Below are 16,549 nucleotides of genomic sequence, written 5' to 3'. Positions count from 1 at the left end.
TTGAAAACCAAACAAAGTCAAGGAGTTGTATTGAACTTTTAAGTTATATTGATGTTACACTTAGTATGACAAACTCTCTTTAATTTGATGAAGAGACAAAACATTTCCATTTTCATTTCATGGTCGGTAAACTGCCTTAAATTTGACAGTCTCTGAGCAGATGACCTTTAAATTCACAGCACCTTCCTGGAAATACTAAAAGAAACAGAAAACGGGAAGTGCACTGGGAAGGGGGAGGTGAAGCGGGACGAGGAAGGCAAGGGGGGAAAGGGGGAGGCCTAGCTGGGGACCTGGCACATTGAAATTTATACTATGATGACTTATCACTATTTTCCAAATATATCAGGCAAACAAATTGACCTTTGACCCAAGCTGGTAAATTATTTTAGTTTCTCCCTGTAACCATGACCACATACAATCATGAACTGGATCAAACACGGATGTCAATATGCCAATACAATAATTTCCTGAAGTGTGAGAATGATATTTCACTTTTCCGTATTTTTAACAGAGTGTTCTCTTTATAATACTGTACCCTTCATGGCATCAGTGAAAGTTAATTACGGTCCCTGTTAAACTGACTAAGCTGTATAATCTCCCTCCCCTTTTGTTTTAGGGTCCCACCTTTTTACCCTTCACCTCTTCCTTCCTCGTTTGTTTTAGGGTCCCACACTTCCCCCTTCACCTCCACTTTTCCCCTTTGTTTAGGGTCTAGCCCTTCCTCCTGCACCTCCCCTTCATTTTAGAGTCCAACCCCCTTTTCATTTCAGGGTCACCTCTGTTATGAAAATTTTATAATTCTTCTATTCAGACTACTAGTAACCACACATTTGTAATGTTTCTCCGCAGACGATGTGAATATGTTCGTCGAGATTGCCTGAAGGAAACTGCATCTTCTTCTGTGAGATATATCTTAACATGAAGTGTGATTTGATCATGATTAAATTTCACAGTGCATTACGATTCAATAACTTGCCACCATCATTGGTATGCATACACATACATGTACACACTTCCTAAGATACAAACGAATGCCTTGTAATTACAACTAGCTGACAGCGGATCAAGAGATGTTTATGCAGCAAATCAAATTAGTCTTCATTTCTGGTGCCACACCGTAAAGTCTATAGTGAGCGAGATGAATTATGCATCGGATGAATACCAATGGAATTGTCCAAGGACAAATCTTGCAATCCACTGAAATTGGAATATTTCAGACAACAGATTCAGCTTCCGTTGATACACATTATGTAAAGTAGGAGTGCGTTCCACTAGAATTTTAATATGACTTGAATTACCGTTTCAAGTTTCACTATAAAAAAGAAATAAAATCGCTTGAACAATACAAACAAGTTTGTTTAGATTTAGGAAGGCAACAGAAAAACAGCAACAAAAACTTGAGAAGCTTCATATCCCCCATTCTGGAAGGTTGAAACTTCAATGGACCAAAGGAATTAAGATTTTGTATTAATCGAAACTTATTAAAAACAGCGAGAAAAAACAATTTTTTATCAAACACAATGCTTCATTTTTGTAAGCATTCTGCTATATCTTGAAAGCAATATACAGAATGATGTATTTCACCATGTACTTATATCCCACAATTTCCAGGGGGAATGTGTTGTGAAACTTGCATAAAAATAGTAGACAAACATACTAAATCATGCATAAGTGTTTGCATTTTATCAATATACAGTCATTTCCTTTCCTATTGTACATGACACCATCCGTTATGGGGATCACGAAAATGCAGCTGCAAACATGAATGCTTATTGAAAATACTTATCCCTATAGGTCACATAGTATCTGATGAAGTACAAAAACAGTATCAAACACCTACAGCAGGTTAGACAAACACTTTGGTGATCTTTCCTTGAAGCAGAACAGCACAAGCAGTTTAACCCTTTATGTACACGTTGTTGAGTCTTTATTTTAATATGACTCTATGCCTTGGCTTTCTCAGCCAATGGCTGCAACAAGCAGTTGACTCCACACAGTCACTATGTCTGGCGACACAGGCTTTCTAGCAAAGCCCTGCACAGGTGTATGAAATCATTAGGGAATTCACTGCTTTGCATGGCATTGCACAGTTAAATTGTCCTCGTCTGCACAACCACTGTTTGTTAAAATGAATATTCACGACTGCACAGCATGTCTCGTAAAGCATTTTGAGTCCCTGGATTACATATAACAGACATCAACCTGGTATTGCAGAAGAGTTTGAACCACCAAGACTATAATAGTACATCGAGTCACATTGTGTCCTGCGAACACACATGTATATCATAGAGCAGGTTGGAACATTCATGAATATACAATGTCCAATGAGTCACATGTAATAATATTAACTATAAAAACATACAAGACTTTCCTCAATAAAAATCTCTTTAAATTTTTCATTTTTCAAGTATAATCCACTGACAAGCACTGAGTGCATTATTGTAATGACTGCTTTCAAGCACTGAACATCTGATAAATGGTTTAAAAAGAATAATCAAAAACTAATTTTAGAACTGAAGTCATGTAACTCAGCTGCGGCAGATTAATTACATTTGCATATGAATCCAATGAAATTTAGGACAAAACTACATCAAACATCGTGAGGACACTGGCTGCAGTACTAAAGTGCGAATGGATAGGTTAGAGTTTAATTATTTACTTGATATTCCAAAAAGGAGACAGATGAAAGTTACATGTGATAAAACACTATTGACAAAACAAGTGCACAAATAAACAAGGAATTCATGACACTATCAATTCTCAAAAGATAGCTCCTTGACATAAATAATTTATCTTGAGTATCACAATTCTGTTAGTGACAATTATGAACAAAACTATATCATTAGATTGAATATTTTATTATTCTTGATGAAATAGCTTTGATGTCATGGTCAATTGTTGACCTGTATCCCAACAGGTCATTATGAATCTTGATTGTTTGATAAATATTTGTGAATTATAAGTGTTAGTATTAGGTCACACTGAGCATTCTCATCCGAATTTCAAACATACCTTACTTTGTCCTTCCCAACTTCAAATCTGTCACCATCGTACAAATACTCAATCTCAGTGACGGAAACACTATGTAGACTACAGAGATCAATAGCAGGGCAATAATTTCCAGCTTTTTGTGAGTAACATGAACTATTTTTGATTCCATGTGCTAGGTTTTATTGATGCTGTGGCCTATGAACACACAGACATCTTTGTCATGGTTACTATTCACGGACCTTCCCTTAGATATTCAATAATACACTGACAGATATCACTATGTTGCATTTTTATGCAAATTTTATGCACAAACATTGACATTATTTCAGACTTCTGGGCATCTATCTATCCTGTGAAAAAGATGATTTTATAATCATATTTATCGAATTTTGTGTATCTCGTTGGAATATTGAGGGATTTTAAAATTTCAATTTGAGATTGAATCAAAAATCATGCAACAGAGCAGACACTATGACCTTGACCTTGAGGATGCTGTTAAGTGTGTCTTGATCTTCATGTGGTTGACGGCATTGCAGCATAGACATCAATATGACAAATATAAGACAACTGTTCACATCATCATCCGTACGCATTCCTGTCTGACTCAGACAATTATACTCTGAAAACGCGTACACTCCAAAACATTTACAGTGCAAAACCCCGTGAGTATAAACTGTACCGGTACTAGTCTGGTAATTTCAGTGCTGTTGGTGACATCACGATAAATCTTTAATAATTAAATTAAACATAAAATTTTTAATACATTCCTTGAATAAGGGTCAAGTCTCACATTTGCTTGGAAATCCAAATGTGGTATCATATCCAATATGTATCATTATCAACTCAACTGTGATTGACGTTCACAAGCCCTACATGGGGCAATGCTTTTATTACACTCAGCACTTTTAATCAGGAAATGGGGTTTCCATTATAAAATTTTGTATTAATTTTTATCAGAATTTTTTCCCCTTTGACCAAGATACAGGTTATCTTTTTTTCTGAAATAGAAGGAATTATTTCCAGTAAAGCCTTTCCAGTAATAACATCTATAGCTACATTGTCAATTGCTTGGCAGTTCCGCCCGTCAGATGGAGATAGCCATCAGTCTCTTGAGATACAGCACTTGATGAGAAAATATTTTAATATCTCTCTAGCGTAGAATCAGATTAGAGGACTTATAAGGTCACTCGAGTGCACCGGAAAAAGGCTTTAAGAAAAAATACAACTTATAAGGGTTTTTAATATTAGTGATTCATAAAGGTGGATGCCTTACCTCAATGCTTGATTCCAGCATATGTCGATGGAAATTGATGTATATATATTTAGAGCAGCGACGAATATTTCATCCCAGTGGGAAAAATGTTAAAAGCTATCACAGTTTCCAATTCAATGAAACACCTAACGCAATGTGACGCAGAAAGTCAGGGGATCCAGTGCTTACTTTTCAACGTCTAATAAAGGACAAGCACTTCTGACACAGCCTTGGCTGTCAGGGTATTCTGAACTGAATTTGTCTGAGTTATTTTTCAATGAGATTGTACAGCCTTCAGAAGCCTATGAAACATTCAGGAAGACCGTGACAAACGATCTGAAAATATTTATGATGCCCTACATACACTTAAATAGAGCTTGGAATAATCATATGAAAGGACAGACATACAGGTAATTTATCAATGTTGTATAAAATGTTCTCATTGCTCCAGATCCTTTCTTTCCGTACTTGAATGATGAGCATCATAAAAATTGAAACAGAAATAAATCTTCCCGGGAGGAGAATGACAAATTTTAAACAAAGTCGACGCTAGGAATATGGATGGTTAGAATTACTCCAGTAATCTAAGATTGCCTGATATAAATGCTGGCAAGATTATTGTATACCGTATTGCTGGTCGACATCAATCATTATCAGACATTTGCCCATACACCTACAGAAAATCCTCCTCATTCCATACAGACATGTCCATCATTTTATGATCACAATGGCTATTGTGCCCATAAGTATGACCCGTAGAGCCCAGGAAGATATGTCAGGTGAATTTCAATTTCAGTAAGATATTTTGGACGGTAGATAAACCATTGGGTACTAAATAATTCAAGGAAAATGCTGGATACAGACCATAAAATAGTCAGTGTAGTTCTCATGCTGATTGTACATAAATTTCAGGAGATTGAATCGCTTTGTAGCATGTGTATAGCTTACACACAGAGACAACTGCAAAACAAAACAGCTCCTGGAATTTTCTGAATTGAGTTTATTTCATTTGACCAAAATGTTGCCAAAATGCTCATAATTTCTGAAAATTATGAATACCAAAATTTCATTATTAGTCAGAGAAATCTGAGAACTCAATAACATTCAAAATAGCTGAAATTAAGCAGTTTTTGCTAGGGAAATTTTTTGCTTCGAAAATGAAAATATCTTTAACAAATGCATGTGGGCGAATTTCATCATCATTTGAATAATTCTATGATTAAATGAACTTTTTAACTGACAAGTGATGCTGAATAGCTACTGTTGCAAGATAAGTACTTGCTCAGGAGGTACGGTAAATTTCTGTGAAGAAAAGGAATAAATTGGACATAAATATATATGCAAAGTTCTTCAGATCATAATTTGAATATATTCTATCCGAATAAGGTCACCTTTAGTAAAGTACAAACCGATTTGAAAGCTACATGGATGAGCTAATTCTGAATGACATCATCCAAGGGATCTTCAGCCAAACTACATACACAAAACATTCTGATAGTGATAACCACAACTTGAGAAACAGAAATGTGAATTGATGGAAAACAACAAAAGGCTGACTCATGATAATTATTTATCACTCCCTGTTGATTGACAACAGCATGTATTAATCACCACGGCTGAATGTTCTGTGTGTGTATTGGATGGGCCCAGATATCAAAGATGATTTCCGATCAAATGATGTAAAAAGTTAACTTTAGTTTGTACCTTTAACTTCATGACTACTTCACACTGACAATACAAAACATGCTATTAACCCTTTGAGTACTGTAAATTTTCCCATCAAAATTTTAGTGTAAAATTTTGCTAATTTTAAGAATTTCTGTGTAATTTTTTGACAATTTTGGACTAGATGGACATCACTTTTCATTGGCTACAATTTTTGATCAAAATTTTGGAAAAATCAGAAAAAAATTTGTGCGGGTTACACTTTATACAGGAGACAAAAGTTGATCAACTTTGGCACTCAAAGGGTTAACTTTACACAATGATCAGGCTTGCAAGGGTAAGCATTTATTTCTAGGATGCACAATTACCGACAGTTAACTTCATTAGGTAAACTTATTTTAAAATAAATATTGTCCCTTCTACATTAGGTTTAGTGCACACCCATCAAACTTTTATTTTGACCATATTGATTTCACTGTCATATGATCTTGATCTGCAGTATGGTTAATGGACACTTAGCTTAATGGTTTACTAACCCTTCATACGTACAAGGAATGCACTATTTGGATCAGATAATAATAATATAAAAGGCAATGAACCAACAAAGTCCAAGCAATTGTACCATGAGGTGTTTTGAAATAACAGTACAATAATAGTTTACAGAATCAAAGTTAAAGGGAAAGAGTGACAGATGTTTGCACAAGTTCCCTTGCTACAATCCCCCTTCCTCAATACAAATCTATACCCCTCTGCCCCTCTTGATCCTTATACTATAGGAAAAGCTCCTCACTCTTAGCCTTCAACTCTACATCACAAGATCTCCTCGTCTGTCTACTACCAAAACTCCTTACTGCCTTATCCACAGAACACGATTTCGCCCTTCCCATACCAAACACTCCTGACGTACCAAATCCCACATCCTGCCCACCAGTTAGGTTTATTCCAAAATTACCCACCTTTGAGAGACTACTCTGAACCTGCACTGAAGCCAGAGAAAATATCTCTGCCTCAGCTGACCTGCAGTCAAACAACTTTTGTACATCAACACCTTTTTGGATATCTGCAGTCCCTGTATGGTTTAAACTTGGTGTATCGGCACACACAAATACTTGTACTGGTATATGGGTTCTGATTGCCATGATTTAAGAGTGTGAATATCTGAGATTGATCAAGATACCCTATAAAAACAGCTTTGATATGAACCATACACTGATTTCCGCAAATGGATTACTTGTGGATTTGTGCTTGACTTTGATCAAATACAGTTTGTTCCAGGAGTTTGGAAAGGCTAGGCGACAAACTTTGGAAAAAGTTTGGTGTTAAATACATCTCAAGGCATACAGTATCCATCTGAGGATTTGAAACCAACCATGATACACCCAGCAGATCAGGGAATTCAACATCAACACTGTGGTACACTGTCACAGCAGCCATGACAGGCAGAAGCTGAATGTAAGCCTTGATCCCATGGACTGTATTATCCCCATCGCATATCACCTTCACTTGATTGATTTACTCTGCTGAATTTCATATGGAACAGGAAAGTGGACGAAGAGCAGTTTATCCCACGAGAATTACAGGTTTGTGTGTCAATTGTGCGATAGGGAAAAAATGATTCAACAGTCCCGAGTCAATTCTTGCAAGAATTATGTGGGCTTAGAATGAGAAACTTCTAATGTGATTGAATTTCACCAAGAATTTGACAAGCAATATGCCACTTGTATGGAAGGTGCTCTACTATTTTAACATCCATCCCTGACTCCATGAAAAAGGAAAGAGACTGTAACATTTCCATATTTTTCAGAATGATAAAAAACAAGGATGGAAAACCTTGTAAATTTTGTCCCGCACTGGCTAAAATTCCTGCATTAACGATTGTCATGGCTACAGGCGACTTCTGTACGCATTTGGTTTTTCAATATTTTGCAAAATGTGGATATATTAAAGTCGTGAATAAAAAAAATGAAAACCATATTTATGTCCATCACAAACTTTTACTGCACCATCCTAAGATATACATTATTGCATGCATTAAATTCTTCAATGACACAAAAAGCACGACAATAATGAGGCTGAAGTACACTCATTACTCATTACAAATGTTCGCAATTATGTGATCTAAATGCTGATCTTAATGCTTTCTTTGAAAACAGGTCTTTAAAAACATGTCTTGGGGGGTGCAGTGGGTGTACATTACACAGAGCCGTGTTTAATTTTGTTTCTAAAGAGACAGGAATGTTACACATTGCACTATATGTACTTCTGTCATTCACACCACATTCTTGGCAAAGTTCTTATAAACAAACAGCTCTCGCACATGCAAAAATTTCCGAAAGAAATCTTAACATACTTCACAGATGAGAGAAACCAAGATTCATTCACATCACAGCATGTCTATACACACTTTCTGAAAAATTATGACAAATTTAAATTCCTCATGGTTTGAGTTCATGTCAGCTTTCCTTCAAGATGCCATGAATTTTATCTGCATCACTTAGTCGACATTCTCTGGTAGATAAGTATATACATTACACTTATAGGAACACTGGTTATGTAGATTGTAAAAGTCCCATGTTGCTTTTTATGTTCTGCGATCAAACTTTATGCGGTAATTGAGATACCATAAAACTATTCGACTATTAACAGGAATGAGAAAATCCATTGGTCTGGGAAGGAATGAAGCCCTACAGCATGGACCGGAGAAATATAACACTCCATTGCCACTGGTACAGAAGAACACAGATTATCAATAGTATAATGTGACAGAAATATGTGCAAGACTATTTCCAGCAATCCTAAAGGGCAGCAAAAATTTGGTTTAATTTTCATGAAGACTATGAGTGTTACAGGTTCAGTATTTGTGTGGAATTGTTACATATATACCTAGCATTCTCTGTTAAAAGGCAACCGGGCGTTCTAGGCAGAAAGATTTGGGTTAAACAAGTCATTTTGCCTGCTGGGTGAATCTGTCCATTCCTATTTCCGTATACAGTAGTACAACTTTATCATAGAAAATCATAGGATTATTCCAAAATTTAGGGATGTAGGTCAAAACTACAACCTCCCTATTAATTTAAGCACAAGAATGGTGAAAAAGTTCATTTCAGGCCGAAATCATCAATATTTATGTGCCCAACTTTTGTACATCTGTAAGTTTTCCAATGCTATACACTGCGAATACATAGAAGCAATGATGTCTTCAGTGGCTGGCTGCAATTTGTACTTTTGCAAGCAGGGGCAATTTACTAATGGTCCCTGAGTTTTAATGTTGGTAAGGATATATACATCGTGATACTGAGAATAGCAGTTAATACCACATGGAAATCCTGAGTGGTTGCATGCAGTGATCCAACTTCCTTGAGGTGCATACAACAGGGTGAACAACAGACAAAAGGTATTTTCAAGATGACCAAATATGGGAAAGGGGTGTTCTCAACCCTTTAACCCTTTAAAACCACTTTTTTAGGTAAAAATGGCACCTTGCAGTAAATTTGAACATCCAATACTGCACATTTTGTCTTCAATTACATATTTTCTCATATAAGAACAAAGACAAGCTACATGTACTTGAAAAGAAAAAAATGTTAGTGTACTACATATATAATACAGATAGAAAAAGAGAAAGTGAGAGGGATATAGATTGATAGATAGATAGATAAGTAGCCTCGGTCCATAGATAGATACGGTTCAAGAAAGCATATAATTTAAAGCTCATTTTAACCCTTTGAGAGCAGTAATTTTTTCCCCACCAAAATTTGAGTCCAACATTTTACCAATTTTTATGAATTTTTCTGTATTTTTTTTTTGATAATTTTGGACCAAATGGACATCACATTTCGTTGGCTACAGTTTTTTTTATCAAAATTATGGCAAAAATCTGAAAAAAATTGACTGAGGCTACAAAATTGACAATGTCACTCAAAGGGTTAAAGGTCTCACTGTGGATGCTATAGAATCTTCCACTTCCTTGGAAATTGAACAACTAAAGAACAGAATTATTGTTTAAAAATTACATGCTAATGGATTTGGAGTTGATACAGACGTTCTTTTTCATCCAACTTCATTTCTTGCAACTTACTGACATTTTCAAGTCTGAGTTACTAACTTTTGATGAGATTTCACTTTTTTCCCTGTGTACCACCACCCCTCAAATCATGGTTGTCTCATTCAAGTATTTAAATTATCCAGTATTTGGCATGTCAACGTAAATGTAGACTGTACTCTCTTATACATGATCAATCAATCAGTAAAGTATGATGGGACAAAGGCCTTACATTACTGAATACAGAGCTATCCAGTACTTGTGAGCTCTTATACAAAATACAAATCAATATCTTGATTTGTCAACACTAGCAACTAACATCAAACGTATTTATAGGTGTATTGTCAGCTTGCAATACTTGATAATTTGACATGCTATGTAATTACACCTAGAAACTCTACACATACTGACACACCAAACACAGATAATGAGACAAGATGTCAAAAGTAACTGGCCTTTATATTTGATTGTAGAGTAGGCCACCTCTGGCTATGTGAAACGTAACATGGAAAAACAAGAATCCAATGTAGTGGGTGCAGTCTCTAATTAGATTTAACTTAGTAAATAAACTGACTAATCACACCAAATTTAAATAGAAGATAAAAGCCTGGGGAAGTCTGAAATTGTTCAACAACACATGATTGACAGGTGTGCCTAAGGCATGAATACCGGGCTTTAAAAAACTTCAATTTATCTCCCGAAAACCTAAAGCTGATTGATGCATATGTCAGACAGACATCTTGAATTATGCTGCATATTAAGGAAGTACAAGCCTTTGAAAGAAAACTAAAACTTAAGCTTAAACTTTCCACTTCAAACCATACTATCCAAATCAAATATGGAAATCCAGGGGTCAATGTGCAAATTTTGGTACAAGTACTACAAAAAAACCAAATTACTTCCTGATATTTAAACTCAATATGGCTATCATTTTACATTTATGGGAAGAATTAAAGTTTGATTTTCAAAATCTAAGAGTGAAAAATTTACTTACTCCAAGCACTTAAAAATGAGGACCCACAAGTGGAAGAAAAGAAAAGTATTGGAAAAACTGAATCTTATTGCAATAATACCTGTTCCCTGGATGAATTCTCACTTATGTAATTAGACTGAACAAGATGTCTGTAATGGTGAATTTCAAATCCAAGAGGAAACATTGTAACTTGATAGTATGGCCCACGGTGCTGACCACTAAATAGATCATTACCCTCAATTAATTATCACGGTAAAATATAGTTGTTCGGATGAAAGGTGAGTTCATTTGCATTGATGTTGACAGTTGAAATCATGAAATAAATTTTCGGTCTAATTTCAAAAATGAAAACTGTTTTCACACAAGTTCATTTTACGGGTGATTTACATTTTAAATCAAAATGGAGCAATCACTGGTAATGCAAAAATATAATTACCATTTTAACTCGATTGGTAGAAACTCATCAAAATGAAAGTTACAATCCAGCCAGGACTCATAAACTGATGTCAACAACAATATAAACTGTGCATTGCACAAAAAAATGTTAACATATTATATACCACAATTAAAAATCCAAAATTACTGGATATAGGTTCACATATGTATGAAAAAATTCTCAAAATCTTTTAACTGAAAACGTAAGTTCTGCCATATATGTATATACAGTTATATATAGATTTTACAATATCCATACTACCAGATGGATTCTTGCCAGTGATGTCATCAGTGATACATAAATAGCATGTGCATTCCATGTTGTGGATGGAAGATCACGGAAGAAGCTGTCGACCTCTCCTTTCATCTGAATTTCCATATGATTATTCAAATGTAAGATTATTCCGGCTGTATTTTCTGATTCATGTGAAATGCCAGCCAAAACTTTCAGAGCATCCATGATCAGTGAGACCGTACATTGTATATAATGTGAAAGTTTATTGCCGCATCTGAAAAAGCCACTTCCAAGCTGATAGCCCTCCGCATACTTCTTTTCACAACACTTTTAAGATAATGTCAATTATTTTGCGTGTATGGAATACTTGCAGTCAAGTCTACATAAACACGCTGTTAACCCTTTACAGACTCAACAATCCGTCTTTTCTTTACCCTGCTGGTTTTCTATTGGAAGCAATGAACCTTGGGTAACAGATATTCACATGAAGTGAACACCTTTGGAAGATATCTTTGGAGCAAATCTGGTAGAGTTTACTTTTCAAAGAAGGAAAAAAGTAAAAACTCTGATCTTGATATATCTGTAAGTACGTCAGCTATGAACAAAAATGCTCACACTTCTTGGCGATCTTCAATTATTTCCACTTCAAATGACATAAATATCTCAGTGACACAATTTCTGAGGTCATTAAAAATAGCAGTATAAAGCTTATCTCCTGACTGATACCGATGTCGTGTGTCAATGGCATGGTGAGAGGATATGTTGATATGGTATGCTCAGAAGTACACAATTACAAGTAACTATATCATATATACCAATATCATAAAGTTGCTATGAGATATCATACACTCCATGTCTTCTTATTGAAGAAGGAGAACACTCATGGCAAGCTGTGTGTTATCATCATTCACAGCCATTTTGTTTTTATTTGATGTCTGCTTTTATAAATTTTCACTGCAGTGTATAATTTCTGCCGCACTTGGACTTCAGTGTCACTTATCTTAATGACTGTGTCCCAATATTTCTGCATGACTAAATAATTTAATTTCCAGATCGAAATACAGACAAAGCGTTTTTAATGTTTTTGTGACTGATTTAGTGATTAGTCAGGCAAAAGATAATTCCGAGCACTAGCCTTGTTAACTCCAGGTATTGTCAAATTGTGTGTACTCACTCCACATCTTACATTAATGTACATACCGGTATATATCTGCCCACATTGTACATTTTCAGATATTGTTTTCAATGTCTAACATAGCAACTGATGCATTACATTTATACCTCAAATATTTATTTATTATGAGTATTTTCAACTGTAAACACATTAAACAGCAATTGACAAAAGGTGTTTTAGCAGTAGGGTAATTTACTGGAGTTTAAAGTAGGCTAAACTATTACTGCTCTCCAAGCCATAAGTAATTTCTCAAACACATGAGTGAGTTTGTTTTTCGTTTTTTTTAATTTCCCCTCCCGGATGTTCTTTGTGTCAATTCCATTCACATTTTCCTGCAAGCTTGTAAATAATTGAATCCAAAATCCTGACACGCATCTAAATATACATCAGATCTCATCTCTTTCAGTTCCTGATGAAGGTACGGTATGCATAATTTTTTTTAACATGTACAAGCCTGGCCATGGTTTATGATAATCACTCCAAGACTACATACATGTATACCAGTATTTGAAGATAAAATGTCTGTGAATGAGTTATTATCAAAATATCGTATTTCATAACTGTCATTGTGCAATGCATCCTATTAAGTGACAGAGAAGAGTTGAGCTGATCAGAAATTATCACATGAAATAACAGCAATACTCTCAACCACACATCAACGATATACTTTCGCCCAGTTAAAGCGATGAATTCGTTTCTTCGCTTCGATACAGTTTGTATGTATGATGTGTGATAGTGAGCATGCGTGAGTGAGTGCTTCACGAACTCTACAACGTGTGGAGCGGTCTCAGTCAGAAAAATGTAACAACTTAGCCGGCTATTGAACCACTCTTTTTTGAGAGTGGGGATTTAGCCGAGCGGTTCTCTCTGTGGCCTCTCCGCTAGGCGACTGATGCCGTATGTTGTGGGTTCGAACCCGATTGACAACTAGTCGTAATTTCAACCACACATCAGCGATTCCTTGCCATGTAATGACCACCAAGTCAAAGGGAGTGAGACAGAATGACCTGAAAAGGTCAAAAGTCATGTGCCAGTATTGGATCACTCTGAGTCTGATACTTTCTATGGGATACTGTACACTAGCGTTTCACACAGGCAGACAATTCTATTTTAACAAAGGTCTGTTTCCCATCCTTGGACCGTCCATGGCTCTGGAAATATCATCGATCCTGAGTTTTCAGGTCTGCAGTCTACATCCAGGTTTATGGTTATTTGCACATAACATTCAACAACCTAGCTGTCCCATTGTAAAAAAAAAAACAAAAAAAAAATATCTTTCTGGTTCAAATAAAGTACTGGCAGCAATAATCGCAATAATCAGATTGTACCGGTATACCATATAATGTTCTCTCAGTTTATGAAATAATTGTCTTTCATTCTCTCCAATAGCAAAATATTTGATGATCTGATGAACACACAGACGTGACATTGTAAATTCTAATCTCAATGATGTTTACTGATGAACACTTTTCATGAAATTCTTGGAGTAATACAGGCCTTTTTTTCTTCCCGTCTATTGTGGTAGAATGTTTAGCACTCCACTACAATAACTCATTCAGCTATATCTACAGGTAACTTACAGGCAATTCCACTTTCCTTTCAAACATCTGGTGATATTTTAAGTGCACCTTTCTGATAAGAAGAAAGATTGTGAAAGAAGGAAATGGCACCGTAATACATTTCTCTTCCTGAGACTTTTGATGTCGATTGGAGGCCGCTGTGAGGCAATATACGTTTTACGCTCACTTCAATAAAGCGAGGTTCTCACAACACTTTACAGCTTCTAAAAGTAAAATCAGCTGTGTTCTGCAATGCTATTACCTGAACAAAAACCATGTGCAAATATTTATTGCCATGACTTATGGATATTATGATATAATTATGCAATTCACATCAGTGAATGCATGACTGAATATTTCTAAGGTTGTTATTTCAACCCAAGTAAGGTCGTGTCATTGGAAATTATGGGAATATTCAAATGACATGTTAGAAGATGCTAATGGTCACGGTCATACAACGAATGATTACATTTTATTGACGTATAATATGTAGCTTTCTAAACTTACCATGATTAAACCAATCTTACTTTCACAATTTCCTGCTTTTCTCAATAAAATATTTACCAAATTGTAAAACATCATAAGGTTCAGGTTGGACACATTATAATTTAGCATGTAATAATTAGCAAATGGTCATATGTGAACTTGGTTAAACAATACCAGTATTTACACACAATGCAAGCATATGAAGTTTTGAAAATGATGTAATAAACTGACAAACAGTTACTTACATAAAGGTAGAATGAGCCTATGGGACAGATATTTGGACTAAATTTTCTACAATTTTTTTCTGCTCTACTACCACTCGTGGGGGCTCATTTCAAGCTCTTGGAGAAAGAAAAACTTTCACCATCTTAGTTTTTTGAAAATCCAAAATTTAATTTTCCCCTATGGAGTTAACTTAGGGATGGTGGCCATTTTGAATTTCAAATATTGCAAAATGTTGGGTAATTTGTTTCGCTACTTGCAAACTTTGCACGATGACCCCCGATTTTTATTGTTGATTTGGTAAGAGGATGGTTGAAAGTTTCGTTTAGGAAAGTTTGCGCAAAAGTTGACGTCTTTCACTTTCGAGGCGCATATTACACTAATTCATTTCCTTGGACCATATTCCTTAAAACCAGTACAATTGAAATTGCCTGTAAGCAAGTCCACACTCACCATTGATAACAATAGTCAACATTTGGGCCAAACTAGGGTAGTGAATGGGTCATCTTTGACCCCACACAGCCATTTCAAGTCACACCATACAACAGAGTGTATGGCATTGGCAAGGTTAGACGGAGCCTTTTTGTTCGGACTATGATATCGTAGCAAGTATAGCTGGTCTCATGGAGACCAAAATGTGTCCCTAGTTACCTTTGACATGATTGATAATAATAATGGCTTGCTTGCTGGTAAATAAAGGTTACATTGCATTCACAAAATACGACAAAACAATAAGTAATAAATATAACAAAATATTTCTTAGTTTATATCATGTGAACATATAGTCTGTGAGTTTTTCATTAAATGACAGTTCTTGTTTTGTTCAAAGAAATATAAGTTGGTTTTGGCATTCATTTGGAAGATTGGTTTTGATGAGAAAGTGATTCCATTGGACTTCATATTTTGGACAGACTGACAAAAGTGCCATTTGTCTTCTGTGCTATTTTTTATAAATTGATTGCTGTGCCTTCCAGTAATTAGCAGTAATTTCAGTAATTAAAGTGATACATAATCACAGTCTGGGTGAGTATCATAGATATGAGCGACGACTTTCCCCATGCTGACTGCTGGAGGCACAAGGCCAACTGTCATCATGACATTCAAGGGTTCGCTGTGACAAGTGAGTCCTTGTGGCTTTCCTCAGGTAGATTAATGACAGACATACCGAAATGGCACAAGAGGCTGCTGTCAGCTCTTCTGTCGGTACGTGAAACCTTGGAGATGAAAAGGTTAATAGAATAGCACTGACACAGGAATGTCGTTACTTAAAGCTTTCAATGTGACATGCAAACTTTATATCAAATCAAGAACTGTTTTACGGTGTACTCGAACTTTTCTCATTAGAAGTCTATTTGGAAAAATATTTCGTTTGACCACTGGAATTAGGTGATTGGCTGGATATACTTTTACAAGATTTTATGATGTTATCGTCCCAAAACATGACAGCTTTCATTGACACTTGGCATTCTTGCCCAGAAATGTCTCACAAGGTCCTGAGGGATTTGCTCAAACATG

At 35.7% G+C, this 16,549-nt stretch overlaps 1 protein-coding gene and 1 long non-coding RNA gene across 3 annotated transcripts in view; one reads left to right on the top strand and one right to left on the bottom strand.

The window, feature by feature from the left end:
* Window positions 1-9,492, top strand: part of LOC139119840 (uncharacterized) — a 73,635-nt gene extending 64,143 nt beyond the window's left edge. For both annotated transcript variants that reach the window (XR_011549002.1, XR_011549003.1), the window contains 2 exons: window positions 7,174-7,488; window positions 8,555-9,492. This is a non-coding gene — a long non-coding RNA (uncharacterized lncRNA). The remainder of the gene's footprint in view (window positions 1-7,173; window positions 7,489-8,554) is intronic.
* LOC139119837 (calsenilin-like) overlaps window positions 1-16,549 on the bottom strand; it is a 127,587-nt gene that overhangs the window by 98,908 nt on the left and 12,130 nt on the right. The gene's annotated exons all lie outside the window — the stretch shown is intronic.

The sequence above is a fragment of the Ptychodera flava genome, chromosome 20 (genome assembly GCF_041260155.1).
Source record: "Ptychodera flava strain L36383 chromosome 20, AS_Pfla_20210202, whole genome shotgun sequence".
In the NCBI taxonomy this organism is placed as follows: domain Eukaryota; kingdom Metazoa; phylum Hemichordata; class Enteropneusta; family Ptychoderidae; genus Ptychodera; species Ptychodera flava.
The sequence above is the reverse complement of the archived record's forward strand: the minus strand, read 5'-3'. Positions and strand labels throughout refer to the sequence as shown.